The sequence below is a fragment of the Erpetoichthys calabaricus genome, chromosome 1 (genome assembly GCF_900747795.2).
Source record: "Erpetoichthys calabaricus chromosome 1, fErpCal1.3, whole genome shotgun sequence".
Taxonomy (NCBI): Eukaryota; Metazoa; Chordata; class Cladistia; order Polypteriformes; family Polypteridae; genus Erpetoichthys; species Erpetoichthys calabaricus.
In genome coordinates, this window is record NC_041394.2 from 310,587,246 (window position 1) to 310,608,832 (window position 21,587).

Below are 21,587 nucleotides of genomic sequence, written 5' to 3' on the forward strand. Positions count from 1 at the left end.
ATAAAGAGCACTACAGAGAAATAAATTAAATTGAATCAAGTTGCCGGTACGAGTTACCAGTTAGCTGCTACTGTGTTGGCCATGTTTGGCGTCTTTACTCATCAAAAAAAAAAAACAAATTAAAATTGACATTGACATCAATTTGTTGATAATATCCATTAATATTATTTGGTGAAAAAGACTGTGCAGGATGATAACATCTTTCTTTTCAAATTTGATAACTTACTGGAAAAACCACAATTTCAGAAGATACAACAGATGGCCAAGTTTTTGTTTAAGCATTGTCACACACGTGTGCTTAGAAGACAACTTCAGGGCTCATCGACTGTAATTCCACCCCAAGTCAAGGGTTGATTCAATGGTTTATACTCTAATACTTCTTTTGTCCTTCCTTATGCAAATCCAGAAACCAAATCTTGAGGGAAAATGACATCACTTCTGGTCCTGGGGCTGCACTCCCACCTTATTGCCTTCAAAGCTGGTACCACTGCCATCTTTCTACAGTCTAGTCTTAGACTCATGTCTTAAAAGATGTCCTTGTGATTATCGCCTTGTTATTTTGGCAACAATTATATGGGGATCACCATTGGTGTCCCAACCCTTCATAATTTATTTTTCTTGTTATTACAACATATCTTGTGAGTGCCACAGTAGATGGACCAGCATCCCAGAGGGTGATTTCTTGCCCAGACAGGATGCTATGATAAAAGAATCCTTACCCGGCAGGGAGATCAGTATGCTGGGAGGTCCAGCAGAGACACCAACATCCAGGTACAATGTCTCCTGATACACCAAAGGGAAGTGTCCCTTGGATTCAGTTCCCCTCCAGATGCCCACAGGGCATCATGGGAATTAGAGTTCCAGAATATAGACCCATTGGGTTCCATGGGTGCCACTAAGGGGTGCTGCAGGGAGATATGGTCCCTACATTTTGGGACTCTCATCTGACCTGAAAGTGCTTCCGACAGACCAGGTTCTATCCATGGAAATACTTCCGGGTCAAAGATAAAACTAACCATGTCATCTTGAACAGGACATGAGAGCTGGGAGGTGGTGGACAAAGGTTGAGAAGGAAGAGGATTGTTTTCTGGGCTGTGTATACATTGGTCATCTTAGTTTGTCTGTGAAGATAATGGTTATTGATAAAAGGGACTATATTTGGACTAGTGACTGGTTTAGGTGTGATTGTGTCTGGGGGTTGGGGCTCAGTGGCACCTCCTACTGGTATGCAGAATTCAAAGCAGACACAATCTCATTTTTTTTTCAAATGTTTTGCTTCCTGAAAACTTTTGGTGATTATTACAGCATCAAGCTGAACACAAATATAATTTCAATTTGACTGTACCATGTAGAAATGTGGAGAAACATAGAATTAGCTTTCATCGAATTTAGAGTGTTTAATCACCTAATGATGCTGGCACATTGTATTAGTTCCATAGAGCTAAATATGTTTTGCTGTTGATTTTCATTTATATTCAGCATCTGAGGCTTCTCATTTCAGTGTCCAATAATATTCAGCCAGCACTGATGGATTCCTCTTGCTCTGATACTGCTTATCCATCATTTCAATGTCCTGGTGAGACCTTTCATAATGTTTGTCACTGACTACACTAAGATTAGCAGAGAAGAAATGTAAGTGTGTGAATGCGGTAAGGTAAATCTTTACTGACATGTTTCACTTCATAGTTTTGTATGCTTGAAGCGTGTTGACAACCAGTCATACATAGTTTAATATTCTGTAGTTGCCAAGAAACATTTCAGCTGTCTTCTATGCAGTTTCCTCCAGCTCAACTAGCAGATCTCCAGACCACTTGTCACTGATTTCGTATCTGATTTGTTAATCACCAAAAATGTCATCCCTATTCTTGGCATCAGTTATTCATGGAAACATGCATGAAATATGTTAAATATTGATATCCTTCGCCTTCCTTGTCCGCTTTCATGAATATTTTCATCAGTCCAAGTTTTATATGAAGAGATGGTAAAAATATCCTTGTTGGATCAAAAAATGTTCTTTTTAATGTAATGAGACTCTAGCCTGGCTATCCCATTCACAAATGAGACAACAAGACTTGGGGTATCCAAGCTGCATTCCCAGCAGCCACTATTTTTAGATGTTCCAGCTGTAGTTGTTGCACTGTACATGAAAATAGGTGCTTGCAATAAAATAGTATGATAGAAAAATGTGATAGGAAAAGACAAAGATGAATTTTGAGATCAGCAGGCCAGTGTAATTTGATAATTCCAGCTCTCCTTTATTTTCAGTATATGCGCTAGTTTTTGTATTTACTATTCCCAAAGTATGCATCGCAGAATAGAATATTTAAACTCTGATACATTTTCTAAATGTTAGTGAGTGGGACTAATATTTTTTAGCTCATAAACTTCTGAAACCCAGTGATACAGCACACCGTGGAGACAGCAGTGCTTCTTTTATCTGGGTTTTATTTTTCCATTTGCATCAAAATTAAACCCTCAGGCTAACAGATAACAGGAAAAAATGATGAGGATGGACTATTTCCTTGCAAATCAAATGAAATAAAAAGATTTTGAGATGCAAAATAGTTTGGAAAAGAACTGGGAGGATACTTATTTTTAGAAATTTGTGCCTTGGAGAGTGATTGCCTTTAAAGTTCCTGGCAACTCCCTTTGAGGCAAGGAGCTGTGGTTTTGCTGATATTGTTATTTGTTATTTACCATATAAAACTGACAAGTGCAAAAGGGTGTCAGGGTTTTGTGCTCACTTTATTTTTTGCTCTACTACAATATCAGCTGGATCCAAAGCTATTTTGGTATCCTTTCCAGCTCTGCTCGCTACCAACCTCCTAAATTGCTGTGTGCAACAAACACACAGCCAGGCTTTAAATAGTATAAATTGGTGGGTTTATGAATATGCTCTTCTCTATAAAGATAGAAACACTTCAACCAGATGAGAAATGCGTGAAAATCTGTCTATACAGGTACTATGAAGTTAACAGATTTAATTTTTTTTTTAATTAAATTAAAAATATGAGAATTGCGTAACATCCTCACGTATAATATAGCATTGTGGGAATCCAGCGCCTATCCAGGCAGAGCTGAGAACAAAGCAGGAAATCACCCTCCATCACAGTTCCTTCTCAAACACACACACACACACACACACACACACACACACACACACACACACACACACACACACACAGAGGTAGAGGTCCAATTTAGAAGTGGGGATGTGAGAGGAAAAGCAGAGTACCCTGTGGACAACTCATCCAGGCATGAGGTGAACTTGCAAGGAACACACAGACAAAGACCAGGCACAGGATTCCCACCCAAGATGCTGGATATGTGCAAACTACTACACTGTTTTATCATTCATTCAAAGGGCCAGGAAGGAAAAAAAATGTACATTAAAGATGTGTGAGTCCAGTGTGGTGTCTGTAGGTTAATACTGTCGGACATCCTAGCACTGTTTTCTTTGTTTTATTGTAAATGTGACAGGCCATTTACTTAGTGCACTTTAAATCTGTCCCTGAAGGCTGCAGAAAGGTTTACCAATCACACTATCTACATTTAATTGCCTCTTTTTCTGATTTAGCAGTATTCGTTATCGATATTTGTTGTTTTTTTTCCTTCACTCAGATTTCTGCTTCCACAGAGCCTGACTGCATTAGTCACCCTGTAAAAAGGCAGCTCTCTGGCCCATATGTTGCCTTTAGCTTTTAGCAACATTCAAATAATTACATGTGCTGCTGGAGAGAGAAAAAAAAAGATTGCTTACTTTCATATCTATCAGTGCTTCTTATATAACCTTGGTCTTGCCTCATCACTCGCAACAAAGACAGGATTAATAAGTGTGAATGAAAAGTGAGAGAGTAGGAGTGCATCTTCATCTGTGGTGAAGTGTAAAAGCCTAATCATCTGGGCTCTTGCTCTCCTCAAATTGTAGATGCAACATTTATGTTTCTCATGTAGGTTGTAAGAACAAGATAAATATTGAGATTGAAATGAGATATCGCTTTTGTTTGACAACTATTTATTTTTGGAGCACTGACATGTCTCTTAGTTCCTAAAACGCAGTTCATCTCATCTTTCAATTAACCTGCGTCGTGTTAAATGTCTCCACCTGTCTGACCATTGTCAGCTGAAAGGTAAAGCTGCACAATTGAATTAATCTTATCTTCATGATGCACAGAAAGGGAGTCTCACCTGTATTCTTAGTTCTCTTATATTTGTTAATGTTTCATACTATAATAACTATTAGCATACCTTGTCAGTACTCTGCCATGCAAGTAGCAGCAATTTAATTTCAATCAAACTAAAGCTGATGTGACGCTTACTAAACATGTAACTGTATGTTTTAATCATAGCTCCTTTCTCCTTTTCTCTCTTTTAGACTCTGCTGTTCTACTGGTTCAGGATATTCAGATTCCCAATCCTCCCCAAACACTCACTAATTTATATCTTACATGCAACATCTCTCTTTGAGAAGACATAACTAGGGCTGAGGTTCAGATATTTCTGAAATAAAAACACTTATACATTACTAATAGTAAAGAAAACACAGCTGAAATATTCATTGAAAGTCAAAAGAGCTGATTCAGAATCCAAGGCTCCTATTTTGGAATATGTTTATCCCCCATCTGCTACACAGCAGCATCCCAGGACCTCGGTAACCATGGGGATATCTTAGAGCAGGGGTGTCGAACTTCAGGTCTGGAGTGCCGCAGTGGCTGCAGGTTTTCGTTGTAACCCTTTTCGTAATAAGTGACCAGTTTTCACTGCTAATTAACTTCTTTTCTTTAGTGTTTTTTAAGGATTCAGTCCCCCAAATTGATTAAGTTGTTATGGTGCAAATAAAAATTTGTAATTAATATATTATAATCTTTTAAATCTGTAACAAGTATATACCCTGTATACAATTTCTGTAACTATAACAGAATGAATTATTAAACACGGGGCGGCACGGTGGCGCAGAGGGTAGCGCTGCTGCCTCGCAGTTAGGAGACCTGGGAACCTGGGTTCGCTTCCCAGGTCCTCCCTGGGTGGAGTTTGCATGTTCTCCCCGTGTCTGCGTGGGTTTCCTCTGGGCGCTCCGGTTTCCTCCCACAGTTCAAAGACATGCAGGTTAGGTGGATTGGCGATTCTAAATTGGCCCTAGTGTGTGCTCGGTGTGTGGGTGTGTTTGTGTGTGTCCTGTGGTGGGTTGGCACCCTGCCCGGGATTGGTTCCTGCCTTGTGCCCTGTGTTGGCTGGGATTGGCTTCAGCAGACCCCCGTGACCCTGTGTTCGGATTCAGCGGGTTGGAAAATGGATGGATGGATGGATTATTAAATACAAGGAAAAGGACTGAGTGTAACACAAAGAGTAACTAAATATAACTTAAACCTAAATGCACAACAGATGTTTGTCTTGTCTTAGGGAAGCTAGCAACGTAATTAAAAGAATGAGGTAAACCAGTAAACAACAACCCTGCAGAATGGGGGGATAAACCGATGGGGAAGCCTAACACCGCTCCCGTGAAGTGGTACTATGATCAACAGGACAATCTGCAAAACACCCCCCCTTAAAGAAGATGTGTTCAGAATAATGGATCATGAGTCAGAAATTACTGGTGACGTTAGTTGATTGGAGGAGGTAATAAGGTGACACGATTTATTAGATAAGGTGATGTAATTAGAAAAACGTATAACAGCAGATGAATTGTTTAATTGGTTGCTCACTCCATGGACTGAGACATTTGTGCAAGTAGCAAAATGTTCTGCACTCTCATCTGGACTCTGTAACTGCCTTCTTTGAAGATAGAGGAAAGTTATTTCCACAACAATATCTAAAAAAACCGACATGAATCTCTGGTAATGAATCATTCAAAAACAGCAGGATGTGTCCCTCAGCAGGGTCATAGGAAAGTGTAGCCTGTTCTGGCAGAAACTGAGAAGGATTCTACACTGGACAAGTTTAGAACGCTATTAACTCCATCCAACACTAAGAATTTCCAGTGGTCATAGAAAATGCCTAATAGATCTAAAATTTTTACTAAGATGGTCATTTTTCTTTAAGAGTGGCATACATGACAGTGATTCAGTTCAGTTCAATTCATTCTTATTATTCACACTTCCACTTATGATTCCAGCATTGCACATAGTATTTGAAAACAGAAACGGAAAGTATAATGTGGAGCCATTAACAGAGAAACAATAAGCAATGTATACAAGAGCAAAAATGTGAGCAGGAGGGCAAACACAGTCAGGCAATTCTCCCCAAGTAAGGTAGTTTTTCTAGAAACGTCTGCAAAATGGAGCACAACTGAAACAATCCATACAAAGTACAATGTTATGGACTGTAATACCTCCAGGCTGTCATAGTGAATGCAGCCTTTAAAAGAGTACATAGTGGTACTGCTACTGGTCCAGCATCCTGATGACTCTTCCCGAGTCTTCTTTGGACATTATAGAATTCTGTTGAATACTGGCTGCCGGAGAGAGTGGGCTCACCATTTGAGGTGCAGCTGCTGTCCTTTCTGTGACAGGGTGAAATTAATGTTTTCAAAAATGTTTAAAAATAAAGTTTGTGATTGTGAGCAAAGAAGAGACTAATCTGAAGTCTTTTAAGCACCACGGATCTCTCTGTTGCAGCAAATGGTACCAGAAGAAGGGTGGTGTGAAGAAGGAGCATCAGCATTACACACAGTCCATTTTTTTGGCTTTTGATGTTGACCAAGACTTCTGTTTAAGTGTTCCTGTCTACACTAAAGACTCATGCTCCAGACAGTGATGATCCAGCATGTTTTCTGCGTGCCTTTGAAAGAAATGAATATCTGGGCTGCGATTATTGCCCCATTGCTGACTGATGAGATGCAACAAGCATTTCTTGACAATCCTTTGGTTCACATTAATGACTACAACTTCTTAAAGCATCAGATTCTCACCCACACTGCTTTATGAACAATGGTGCAAAACCTGTGCCTCTGTGGTTAGTGAATTTACTCATGACTCAGCACATTGTACATTTTATTCACTGCTGCATGATCTGACAATGATGTATATGTGGCCTACAAGTAACGCAAGAGGACATAAAGGCATGGAGTTTAAAATTCATGGACTTATCATGCAAGGTTAGCTATTTGTATAATGTCTGAACTTGGACAGTCTGTCAAATAACAGAGCTACACTTTAGCAAAATGCAGCTACAGTGTGATCCCATCTTCATCTGTCTTTTGAGGAAAAGATCCAAGAGAAACATTTTTTTAGTACTTTAGCATTTTGGACTCTTATGCTCACATGGTCTTTTAACTATTTGCCAAATCACTCAGACCAAGATGTTAACCAAACTACAGACCAAAGCTAAGTTCACAGCCCTTCTTTAATTCTTTCTTCAGTGATTTGTTTTCTTGTTTTATTTAGTTGAGTTTTCCCTCAGTATTTCAAAGTTCAGATTCATGTCCTTGTATTTGTCCATCTTTTATAGTATTATTGCCAGGATGTCACCTGCCACATGACATGAACATTTCATACTTAGCAATCCCACCACATCATAGGAAAAAGAAGCACAAAATCCATAAAGAAAAAACAGACTGGCTCCTCTTTCTTTTTCTTGGGTAGGGGTCGAATTTTGCTTTGATTTATGACATTTGACTTGACTGTATGGAATGTTATCTGTTTCTAATTAAAATCAATAAAAATATATAAAAAAAGAAATAACAGACTAAATGATGTTGCTGAAATAGTAAATAAAAATAAATAACAACCTATTTAGCAATTAATAACACTCACAAAATGAAGTTAAATAAAACACAACCGATCCTAACCAATTCCCACAAATTTGCATGTTTTGTATTATTGCCTCTTAGTCTTTGGTTCATAAACTGAGGACTTCAATAAAATATTTTCTGAGGCTGCGGACAGCCTGGACGAATGGTGGGGAGAGCTGAAGTTAGACCTGGGTGGCTTCTCATTTCCGACTCTGCAGCAGTGAACCAGGTTTTAGCTCCCAGCACTTTTGATGATGTTAGCAGAAGACTTTTAAAGACATAGTTTGAGTGTGCTGACCCTGTCTTGAGCCAAGAGGACTCTGTGTATGGATGGCTGCTGTCTGAGAGGAATATGGTGTGCCTCAGAAAAAGCAAGCTAGAAATTGATAGCAAACGAGATAACAGATTGAAGTGGGGCAAGAACAGAATATAGGTGTCTCATTATTATGTTATTTTCATGGCATCTCCAAGGCCCAACAGTGGGGAGGACTCTTGAAGCAGATTCTCTTTTTTGAAAAATTCCAAAGTGGGTCTGATATCTGAGAATAGGTCACACTTAAGGATGAACAACAAACACCCAATACATTTATAAATACATTCAATAAAGTCATGAGTTTTATACATTTAGACATGATGAAAATGAAGAACTGAGAGGCATAATAAATATAACACTTGCTGACTTGCTTCTTAGTAGAATGAAAACTAAGCTATGGTCGAATAAGCCAATGAAGGTCCCACGAATAAATGTTGAGGCGCCAACCCGGTTGTACCCATTTAATTCAGTCACAGAAAAAGTAACAAAAAGGGCCGCTATGCATGGCAGTACAAACAACAAAAGGAAAAGCTGTCTGGCTAAGACAATGAGATTGGTCTCCCTTTTCAAGTTATGTGAAGCTTCGTCTTACAGTGCAATCTGTTTACAACTGACCATCCTGTTCTGGCAGCTGCAGGTTTTATAGGTGAGAAACTGCAAGGGTTGGAGTCAATTGCCCTCATTGGGTATCTTCTTGGTATTACGGAGAGATGAAAAGAGGAGAAGGTTAGCATGAGCGCCCCCCTCAACCCAGGGTGATAGAACCTGCTTCAGATGAGCCTGGAAAGTAATCCGTTGACATGCATGCGTGGCAAAGACTATGTGAAATGGTGATAATAAAAAAAAATTAGATATTAAGGTTTAATTTGATACGTTAGCAGTTATTGTAATGATAAAACAAGATGCCTTTTTCTTTGAACCAAAAGACATTAAAATACTAGAGAGTATTTGTGAAGCCAAGAAGTATTGTATTAACATCAAATTATAGTAAAAGAATTAACAGTTTTCCCAGAAGCAGCATTAAACAAATCGATGCTTTTAAGCTTTGTTGTTGGATTTTTGTGCAAACCATGAACTACAGGATGAACAAATCAATTCTTTTTAGAACACCTCAAATCCACATTCAGTGTAGCTGAATCTAAAATGTTTTGGTTGTGTGTTAATAAAGAAAAAATGTTAATGCTAGGAAAGGGGAAAGGTAAAACAAGAAGAGGTCAAGAGGCAGACATCACACAGTGAACGATGGTGAAATCTTGCTCTAAAATTTAAGGGTAATTTCAGCTGAGAGAAAAACCTGGAAGGTAAGAAAAAAAAATAACAAAAAAAAAAGAAAAAATGAATGAAAAGCAATTAAGTAATAAAATAAATTATTTAGGACATAAAATTATTTTAACAACAGAAACAAAATGGTTTACAAAGAAAACAATAAACTAGAGCAAGAGATGGAGCCACGGCAAACCATGACAAAGCTATGGCCTCCAGATACTCCAACAATTAACCATATATGTTAAATGTTTCAGTAATGAGGAAAAATAAACAGTCCTGCATTGGTTGAGGTGCTGCCACCAGTTCTGGAGTATTTGTCAACTTGGGCACAATTTTGTGTTTGGGGACACCCTCTGAAGATGAAATGTCTCCTCCCTGGGTACACAGTTTTTGACTCTGACAGTCCCTCTGGCAAGAATGCTGGCAACACAACAGGAAGACCTTCTGCTTGGATCGACAGCAGTAACTGAAAGCAGCATCTTCGGAAACCACCAGAACAACACCTCCTGCGGCTGCAGACACTGCACCACTGTCTGGAAGTGATAACTGGATTGTAAGACAAAACTCTGGTAGTGAGATGGAGATGCTTGACAACAACCTCTTGATACTGTGGCTGGGCAGCAGAGAAAACTGCAACTGAAGGCATCAAAACTTGACTTCAGCTGGTGGTTTCTGCTTGGATGCAAGTTTCTCGATTTTTATTTTTAATTACCAAAAGATCCTAAGTGAGGCTCAGCAGAACACTTAGCACTTTTATTAAAAGTTCACTGTTTAATAGAACATATTATAATAGAACACTACTTATATTTAAGTGGTCAAAAATATTTAATTTGTCAGGATACCACAGAACAAAAATGCTTTGTAAATATCTTGGAATTATTTTTTAATTTTTCCTGAATGTCAAGAGCTTGTTTTAAATAAATGGAACATTATGTAGTAGAGAAACTTATCTAAGTGTACTTAAATAAAATGCCAATTTTATTAGAATGATTAAACAGAACTTTTGCAGTTTGTTTAAATTAACTGTAATAGGATCACAGTTTTGCTTTGTTGTTTTTGTATCTAAGGAATTTTGTCATGCTTTTTGCCTAATAGAGACAGGGAGACATCAAAAATTGCATTTATAAATAATGATAAAATGATAATTCATTTTTTTTTAAGTTTTATTGTTTAAAAGCAGAACATTACTTTGTCATACTATTTAAGTAAACAAGTCATGGCAGCCTAACAGATAAAACTGAGCGTACTGACATTATCTTTGTAAACAAGGGAGAAACAGCTGAGAATTTTGTGTTGTGTTATGTGAGAGTTAATTAAAAATACATCTTGCTCCTAAAAACTGTGTTTTTGGTTGCCGCTAAGGAGCCATGTGGGAATTTTTAAAGCTATTTTTCCCTTTAGAAGGGTTTTTTGCTATTTTTTGCCCACACATGAGAAAAAGCAACTGGGTGTTTCGGAGAGTGTTACTTGCTACTTGCACTTGTTATCAAAGTGGTAAAGAGAAAGGCTCAGCAATATGCAGGCAGGTGGCTAGCGTTATGGTGCTGATTATGCACGAGCAACTGTAGGAGCAGACATGACAATAAGAAATGAACTAGCAGCGGAAATTCAGCAAGTGGTATTTTCTACACTGAACAGTTCTTAGCAGTCAGGAAACAGAGTAGTTAAGAGGGCGACAGCATAAGGGTTCATTGACACTAAGGAGTACAAATAGTGTGAGTTGAGAGCTTTTAAGTGAGGAATAAGAGGAGCTCAAAGTTAGCAGAGCAGACAGAGAAAAGTAAAGTTAACCTTACAGAAAGACACATAGCAGGCAGTCGAGGCAGAGAATACTACAGGAGCTTAAAAGGCCAGAAGGTATAAAATAACTATAGCAGTTCTTTAATCAGATTTTTCTGTCTTCATTTTTTTTAGTTTTATCATTTAAGTTGGAAGCTACCTGCTTTGAGGGACTTCTGTATAACCCAGAAGTACTTCCAAGGTACAATGCGGTGGCACCGGAAGTACTCCCGGGACCAACACAAAAAAGCAAGTCTTCTCCTATGGTATTATCAGAATCAGGGGGAGAGTGGATAAGACCACTTGAGACATGTGGAAGTGGACTAGGAGATCTGTAAAGGTACTGTAAAATAAACATCTTTTGTTTGATCCCTGAACTGTGATGTGTAGTTATAGCTTGGGGTTTAGGGGCTCAGCCATGCCCACTACTGGTCACAAACTGTAAAGGGATAAACAAGACTTGATCTGCCTTACTTGCAGAAAAAAATATTTCTTTAAAAAACAAAGAAAAAGTATTTTATCATACATTTTGATTGAAATTGGGCTCCAGACTTAATCCTAGGTTAGTATGAGCATAAATACAACCATACATCTGCCCCATGGGTTCATCCAAGCACCTCCTCATCTCTTAGCTTCCCTACATTTACTGGCTGAGCTGTTCTTCCAGTCCTCTGGTGCTTGTCACTTTTGTTTCTTAATTTCAGAGTAAGAGGAAGTTCATTAATCCTGTCCTGTCCTGCCTCTAAAATAAAAACTAATAGAAAACCACCCAGTGTTGACTGTGGTTCTTGAAAAGATTTCAAGGTCGAGGGATTTCAGCCGTCAGCAATGGTCTCTTTATCCTAGTGCTTCTCAAACTGCCCCATTAGTGGGACAAGTTCAGCTATAGCATTTTTGCTGCCCTAAGTGAAGCTGTAAACAATGAACACCCCAATCGCCCCACCTCCCGTCATATGACCTAATCTAACACATAAGAGATTCATAAATGTAGGATTATTACTCTTTTTACCTATTGATATAGTATTAACATAATCTGATAGTTTTAACGGATTATGAACTTTTCACACTCACATATGCAGTTTATATGGACTATTGGTAAATATTTGTTTTGATAAACTTTGCAATTCTTACTAAATGTTGCCAAGAAAAAACAGCAATTTACTACAAATATTATTTAAATTAATGTAAACTTTGTATGTTTTATTCACAAAATGTGCCAAAACAAGTAATATATAAATATAAAATTTTTTATAATATAGTAATTAATTCATTAATTGTTTGATGTTAGCTTTGTTTTACAATGAAAATATCACATTTACAAAGTTATTAATAATACTTTAAAAAGTTCTTTACAATTATAAAAGTACAGGTCTCTGAAATTCAAAACTGCTATTTTCTTGACTGTATTCTTTGTGAAATGAGAAAAACATCATTTCAAAAGCGCTGCTCCAGCTAACTCACTCTCAACTGATAAAGTTCCTGAGACTTATGAATCATAAGGAAATACGCACGCACACATTATTAGTGCCTACAACTGAACATTTCCATCTTTCTAAAAGCACAGTTTTACAAGGTAGTTATTTCAGATAAGGAAGACAGAAGTTTAAGGTTTAAGGGTTCTTTATTTAGTCATGTTTACACAAGAAAACATGAAAATTGCCTTCTCAGTTGCATCTAATAACAGACAGAATGAAATAAAACAGACAAATAGAAACAAGAAAGGTTAAGCTAAGACAGTTAGATAACACATATTTACACCAAAAAAAAATGGTTACAGGATATATATCAAAACCTTAATCATTATCTCCGATATCTCTTATTGAAAAGTTGTGTGGCACTAGGAAGAAAGGAGTTTCTGGAGTGATTTGTGTGGGTTTTCAAAGCGACTATCCTTCCTGATTTACTGAACTTTAGTTCTACATGTAATGGATGTCTGTCATCAGCTGAGATGATTTCCAGTTTCTTTAACATTGCCCTCTGACACACACTAGTCAAATCATCTAAATCAGCCCCAATACCTTTAGCTGCATACTTCATAATCTGCTGGAGCTTTTTTGAGTTTTGGTTTGCCAGACTATTAAACCAGGCAATGAAACTGAAAGTGATCACAGACTGGATCATACTACGATAGAAGGACAACATGAGGTCCTTGTCTACTTTAAATAGTTTGAGTTTATGGAGGAGAAATAAGCATTGGTTGCATTTAGAAAATAATTTTTTGTATTTGTATTCCAGTTAAGATTGTTATCTAGGTAAGTTCCTAAGTATTTATATTCAGTCACTATTTCTACCTCCTCTCCCAGAACTACAATAGGTAAAGATACAGATTTCTGTCTCTTAAAATCAAATATCATTTCTTTGGTCTTTTTTACATTCAGAATGAGAGAGTTTTTATTGCACCAGTTTACCATACAGTCCACTTGATTTAGATATTGGCTTTCATCCTCCCCAGATATGCGTCCTATGATCATGGTGTCATCCGCGTACTTGATAATGGAGCAGTGGTCATTGTTCTGTCTCAAGTCACTTGTGTACAGAGTAAACAGTAATGGTGGTAAGACACACCCCTGTGGACTTCCTGTGTTTGAATGAATGACTATTGATAAAGTGTCCTGAACTTTAACTGTCTGTGAATGGTTTAAAAGAAAGTTCTGAATCCATAGTGTAATAAATAGGTTTACATTCATACTGTTCAATTTCCCAATCAGTATATGAGGCTGTATGGTATTGAACGCTGAAGAAAAATCCAAAAATAGTGCTCTGACATACAGTATGAACCAGGCTGATCAAGAAAGGTGTAGATTTGATGTAAGATAACAAGCAGAGCATCTTCCACACTTCTGTTTGCACAATAAGCAAATTGATTGTTGTCTTGAAAAGACTTTGTCTCTGTCATTAAAATGTTTTTCACCAAATGTTCAAAGCATTTCATTGGAATAGATGTAAGTGCCATTGGTCTGTAATCATTTAAACAGCTTGGCCTAGAAACCTTACATACAGGGGTAATGATTGATTGTTTCCACAGATTAGGTACAATACCACAGGTCAGAGACCAGTTAAAAATGAAAAACTGGAGAGAGCTGCTTAGAGCAAGACTTTAAGAGCCGACCTGATGTGCCGTCTGGTCCCACTGCACTGTTTGTTTTGGCCTGCCGCAAGCCTTTCTCCACTTCAGTTAAACTGAACCCCATCACAGCATAATTTCTGGTGTTTTTATAAAGCATCTCCTTTATTTCTGTATTTTGGGTGCTGAAATCACTTGTTTCAAATCCTGCAAAAAAGTTATTCAGTTCATCTGCTAAAAGCTTGTGCTCTTTGTCAGTTGGAAAATTCACATTCTTTTTAGGGCCCAGTCCTGTACAGTGATCCCTCGCTATGTAGCGCTTCGACTTTCGTGGCTTCACTCCATCGCAGATTTTAAATGTAAGTATATCTAAATATATATCACGAATTTTTTGCTGGTTCGCGGATTTCTGCGGACAATGGGTCTTTTAATTTATGGTACATGCTTCCTCAGTTGGTTTGCCCAGTTGATTTCATATAGGGACGCTATTGGCAGATGGCTGAGAAGCTACCCGACCAGAGCACGTATTACGTATTAAATAAAACTCCTCAATGATATACGATATGCTTCCCACGAGGTGCTTCGCATACTTGAAAGCCCGAACAGCACGTATTGATTTTTGATTGTTTGCTTTTCTCTCTCTCTCTCTCACGCTCTCTGACATTCTCTGCTTCTGACAGAGGGGGTGTGAGCAGAGGGGCTGTTCGCACACTGGCCTAGAGGATACGGACGCTCCTCTAAAAAATGCTGAAAGACTATCTTCACATTGCTCCCTTCCTTGCAGCTGCTTTGTCCAGTGGTGCTTCGCATACTTAAAAGTGCAAACAGCCCTATTGATTTTTGATTGTTTGCTTTTCTCTCTCTCTGTCTCTTTCTCTCTCTCTCTCTCTGACATTCTCTGCTCCTGACGCACACTCCTTTGAAGAAGAAGATATGTTTGCATTCTTTTAATTGTGAGACGGAACTGTCATCTCTGTCTTGTCATGGAGCACAGTTTAAACTTTTCACTAGTAAAGGGTGTTATTTCATGTCTAGAGGGCTCTAATAATATTAAAAAATGTATTTAGAAGGCCGTAAACAGGTTTCTATGCTCTAATTGCGAAAATATTCGATTTATAAATAAAGAATCCTACTTCGCAGAAATTCATTTATCATGGTAGAGTCTGGAACGGATTAACCATGATAAACGAGGGTTAATGTAATTGTTTTTAGTCCTTTCCAGACCTGCTTTGGATTTTTATCATTAAACCACCTCTTGATTTTTTCCCCATACATCTTTTAATTTTGTTTAATTAACCTAATTAATCTTATTTTCTTGATGTGCATGTTGCTTTTCCAATAGTAATGCTTTAACCTCTTTAGTGATCCATGGTTTACTGCTTGGGTACAACTTGACAATTTTTTCCTTAATGATCAGAACTCACAGAATTGAATATATTCCCTGACAGTGTAAGTGGCCTCATTCAGTGACTGTGAGGATATCAGCACATCCCAATTTGTACTGGAGAAGTATTCCTGCAGTTCCTTTACACTGTCCTTGCACCAGTTTTGTGTTGTTCATATGGCTGGTTTTTCTTGTTTCAGTTTCTGTTTGTACTTCGGGAGTAGATGAATAACGACGTGGTCAGACGCACCCAGGGCTACTCTGTGATGCAATATGTAGGCATCAGGGATGTTTCCATAGCACTTGTTCAGAGTTTTGTCCCCTCTAGTGTTAATATTCACATACTGATGATAATTTGGTAATACTGACTCCAGATTGCATAAATTAAAATCACCCATCACAAGTTTGAAAGAACCAGGTGATTTGGTTTCTAGTTTATGAGCAGTTTCAAGAACTGATTCAGCTGCAGCTCCCACATCAGCATGTGGCGGAATGTCAACGACTGTCACAAATAATTGAGATAGTATGGGCAAAGTCCGATGGTGAGTAGTTCAATATTTTGCCTGCAGATGCGCTCTTTTTCAGTGATATTCCTGCACCACCTTTTGTTAAAGGCAGACCCCACCACCCATCTGCTTACCAGAAGCTGGATTTCTGTCTTGCCGTACACAAACAAAAACATCTACTTCGACTGATGTATCCGAGTCCGTATTCTCAAACCAGGTCTCCGTAAAGCACATCAGACAGCTTTCACGGTACTTGTGGAGGTATCGCACAGATGATCTCAGCTCGTCCAGTTTATTTTGCAAGGACTGTGCGTTGCTCATGATGATGGTTGGCAAAGGTGTTTTAAAACTTCTCCGTCTCAGACATACTCGTAGTCCACCTCTTTTTCTTCGCTTTCTGGGTTTCAAAGATTTTAATTCGTCCGGTATATTAGTAATACACAGGGAATAACTGGTAGCTGGTCTCATTGATAGCATCGCCTCCCGGCTGTAAATGAACAGCGCCGGCCACACACCTGGGATTTCCTGCGCAGGTAGTGCATTAGTGTCCCGTTGGATTCCAAAGGCGATAACGATCAAAAATAAGAAACTTTCGCAAATGTTATAAAGCATTTTATAGAAATAACTACTTGCAAACTAGTAAAAGAAAACAATTTTACATGATTTAAGAACAAAAAGCAGGTACAAAACACGGAGAGATGCCCTGAGAGGTCTGCTACAGCGCAGCGACTGGAAAAACAATTTTCCAGGAAAGGCTGAGAGTAGTGATGTGTTGATTAGCACATGTAATTAAGAAGGTGCTCCCAATGTAGAGTATGCATGTTTTCCTTGTGTTTGTGTGGGTTTCATCAGGGTGCTCTATTTTTCTTTCACAATCCAAAGACATGCTGGCTAGGTGGATTGGCAGTGCTAAATTGGCCCTAGCCAAGTGTGTGTGTGTGTGTGTGTGTGTGTGTGTGTATGTGTGTGTGTGCATGCGAGCACGTGTGTGTATGTGTGCGCTTGTGTGTGTGTGTGCATGCGCACGCGTGTGTGTGTGGAAACAATTTGTGTGTTGATAGATAGATAGATAGTAGGATGCGGTGCAGCACCCCAAAGACAACTACACAAGTACAAACAAAAAGTTTATTAATCAAAATACCTTACAAAAAACCTTCTCACGAGTTGTACAATCAGAAATGTTCCTCTTCTCTCTCTTTATTCCTCCTCTCCTCTCAGGCAAGTGTTGTCCAATTCCTCTCACAACTGGATGAGGTTGTGCAACTTCCTTTATCGTAGACCTTGGAGTACCTCTGATGCTAGAGCACAGCCTGATGGAAGCAGTTCTGGGTCAAAGGAGGTCCCAGACAGTAGTGATCACAAATCACCCCAGTACCATATGGTGGCACACCTAGAACCCAACAAGGTTGCCCCATAGGACTACAGTTCCCAGCATGCCTTGTGGGTGTCCATACTGGAAGCTCTGCCCAGGGATGCTGCTATCTAATGTGTTGGGGAAGCATTTAGCCAGCACACAAGGGTCAAGGGGATTTCCAGTAACAGAATATAATGAGGAGGAGCCTTGATGATTCACATGCGAGAAAAAGGATCCTAATGAGGCCTCCACAAGTCAGCAGGAGCGCAAGGGAGAACAGATGGCGATCATCTTGAGTGGGCGTGCAGTGGGAGCAACACAAGGTGAGGTTTGACTTGTCCCAGAGTTTAGCAGCATACTTCTTGTTTCTGTGATGTTTCCTGTGGCCACTAGCCCGTGCTGTGTGTTGCATCCCCTGGGTTCTTCTATAACACTGGTCTCCTAGCTGGGTGCTATTTCTTGATCCAACCCTGCCAGGACACCAGAATACCCAGTTCCAAATTGGCATCTTCTGTTAATTTCCAGGCTAAGGCAAGAAACACCCTGCCTTTCTTCTTGTGCTTATCAGCCTACCATCCAGGTAACGAACTTCACCCTTTCACTGACCTTTCCAAGTGTGTCATCCTTTACAATAGACAGATAGATAATTCATGTTAATACTAATGTAGTGCAACTATGCAAACATTACCACTGCCAGTGGCCACAGGAAATGCCACAGAAACAACAAATATTGTGCTAAACACTGAGACAAGTCGATCCTCACCTCACTGCACAGCCACTCGGAATGATCGCCAGCTGTTCTCTCTTTCACTCTTGCCAACTTGTGGACATGATCATTTTCCCCAAACATGAATCATCAGGGCTCCTTGCCATTATATACAGTATATCATGCTGCCAGAAATCCCTATGACTCTCATGGCACACACATTCAAGTAATGGCCATGAACACTGTGGAACAAACAGCATGCAGCTAGTGAGTCTACTGTCAACTAGATGGCTCCCTGTGCATTAACACTGCAGATCTTTGGCCCAAAATGATTAAGAAGTGCTTTGGTTGACTGGCTGCTACAGTAATAATACTTATAAAATTATATAATAATGTAAAACGTGCAGGTTGTCAGCCATCACTAGTATATGGAAACAACATAATGGGGTTAGTAGAAGGTGGACAGCTGTATTGAGTTCAGGTGTTTGTAAGTCAGGATCAGTATTGTTTAAAATTTTTCCACCTTAAGTGATCAACTAGTTTGCCTAAATGGTAGAGCTGGCCCTGTAGAGTGGGATTATACTGTGTAATAACCTAACCCTTTACCTTAGCACTATGCAGTTTACTACCTGTAAAAGAAAAGCCACTCTATAAGTAAGACCCTGAGGGCATGACACACCATTACAAAATGCCCTGTCTGAAATCCACACTGGAGGCAGGTGTGAGCCATGCTTTGTAGGCAATTTTGTTTGCCACCAAAGGAAATAATAGAATTCAACAGATATTTGTCTTAGGTGAACTAAGCAAGTCAGTTAATTTTAACAGCGCAATCAACTGCCTTACACCCAAGAGTTCAAGTTGAAAAGTGCCTATTTATTTTACTGAATGGTTTTGAAACTCTATTAAATACTAGATTGAGTTACAAAGAAAGGCAAACAGTAGGGTTCCCTGGTAGGTATTCAAGAAAGTCAGAATTAAAGGAAAGAAAAGATGGAAAACTTGAATACAAGAGGCACTTTAAAAAGCACTCATTCTGTGTTGTGTATGCCTTTGCAGGTTATATAAAACAATACTGCGTGATAATAATGACAAGCTTGAAAGCATAGCAATAGATTGCCACCTCATTCAACTATATAAGTTTTGGAGAAACAAAGGAAAAGTGAATAGTAGAGTGCAACGTGAGTCATGCAGCAATTCAAATCACTGCTTGATGTGTGGATTTTAACTAAGAAGTCCCCACTGAGCAATAAATTCACACCACAGCTCCTGTGAGTAAAGGCTGCTGCCTTCTCACTGACATAGGCCAGAAAAAAGATGCTGTTTCTGTCTACCAATAATCATTATAAGTAATTAAACATTTTTAAAATTTGCAAATGCTACAATGCATGCATTGTAGTCTGTCCCTTGTATTCAAAGAATTTAAGGTTCCAACAGCCATTTAATTGTCCATTTCATTTTTTAAACTTGATTTTCCATTACTTGGCCACAGGTAGCTAAAGATTATCTGAAGAACATGAGACACAAAGTTTGGACCAGCACTAGATGGTGTATCATTTTATCACAAGTCACAGTCCTGCTAATACCAGCCTGACTTTGGGAGGAGGTGAGAGGAAATCAGAGTGTTTGGAAAAAGCCTGAGCCAGCCCAGCAGGAATATAAAGACTCCAAGCAAACAAGGAATCAAACCCAAGTCCATGGAGGAAGCAGCCTATTCCTGAAACAAAATATTTTTTACATGAATGGTGGATTCTATTGTATATCAGTTGTTATGGGAGCTCAGGTTGAATCACGAGATATAAAATCCAGTATATATTTATCAAAAAATGTAGCAGCATTTGAATGTATATGAGATACAGTCATCATCAGTGCAAAACCTGGGTCATAAATCTGTAAAGGAAATGTTAACAAAGGCTATGAAAAGAACAACTTTAATGTCAGTAAATTTATCATTATTTTATACATTTATCATCTGACATCCAATGCTTCTTTTTTTTGGAAAAATCAATATGGATTAACCAGACTTTCTGGCTTTTAATCTGATCATACAAGGGCCTGGCAAGAATTCCTAAAATTGGTCAATAGCATGTGAATATGGTGAAGTTATTGAATATGCTGCCTACGGTCTGGTTAATCAGTCCACCGAGCGACATAATGCTGAGTTAATCAAGTGCATATTTCTAGCATTGATTCTGCAATCATGCAGGTCACTTTGGCGATATGTTTTCTCCAAGCCATCATGGCAGATTATCAAGAGACAATGATGACTGTGTTTTTGACGCTGATGGACTTATTATCATTATAGATGTACCTAAACTTGGGCTTCGTGGGACTGGTTCCTGCCTTAAATCCAATGCTTTTTTTTTGGGAAATACCGATATGGAGCTACCGGGCTTTCCATTTTTTAATCTGATCATACAAAGGGGGAACCAAGAATTCAGGAAATTTATCAATATCATGGGAGTATGGTGTACTTATTGACTATGCTGCTCACAGTCAGGTTAATCAGTCCACCGAGTGGCATTGTACTGAGCTGACCTAGTGCAGGTAACTTTGGCAGATTTTCAAGAGACAAAGAAGATTGTGTAATTTGACATGGACGGACATTTCAAGAGTTTGTGTTCTGTGGACCAACTGCCATTCAGTGACATTACATTAAACTGTTGAGACAGCTGTGGGAAAGCATCAGGCCCATGCAGTGGCCCATGCAAAACTACATTTGGTACCATTACAAGGCACATGCCCACACCAAAAATGCGGTTGCCATGTCGCAAGTGAAAGAAGTGTATTACATCTCAAGGAGAGTATTTTGAAGGTGGCTAAAAGGGGATTGCCGTATGTTTTACAATAAAGGTTTTTTTTTAAAGTTCTGTGAATTTGTGGTTCCCTTGCCATACTTCCTCAACCAGCCTGGCCCTGAAACTCATCAAATGGAGGGCTAACGGCAAGTTTTAGGTGAGAAAGAGGTGCAGCACAATTAGCACCAACAAAGACAGCTGAACAGCTGATTTCTAAACATCACAGATATCCTTCTTCTGCATTGATGAAGGTTTTTGGCTGATTCATTTAGGAACTTAACTGCACTGGGAAGTGAAGTAGGATAAAGTCTGCAGTTGTAAGTTACAATTTTTGTGTATCTCCTTGAGTTGAAATGAGGCAGCAGATACTCCAGACATGCACTGCAGATTCCTCCAGGGGCAGCAGATATCTGCCTGCCTCCTTTGTAAACCTCCAGGGACTCAGTCCAGTTTGGCACATTTTCAGTTGTACTGGTTGTTTAATGGCCCCTTATGATCCTTTACTGGGTTGTGTGGTTTGTCGTAGAGCTATTGCATGAAAAAGTTTTTTGTACTTTGTAAAACTTCCTAATATGTAGAAAAAAAACCCCCTGAATTTTTAAAGTATGGTACACTACCTAGAAGGACACTAACAGATTAAGAAAACCTGAATTTAGTCCATGTTATTGTACGTATGCTGCAAGAGTCCTTT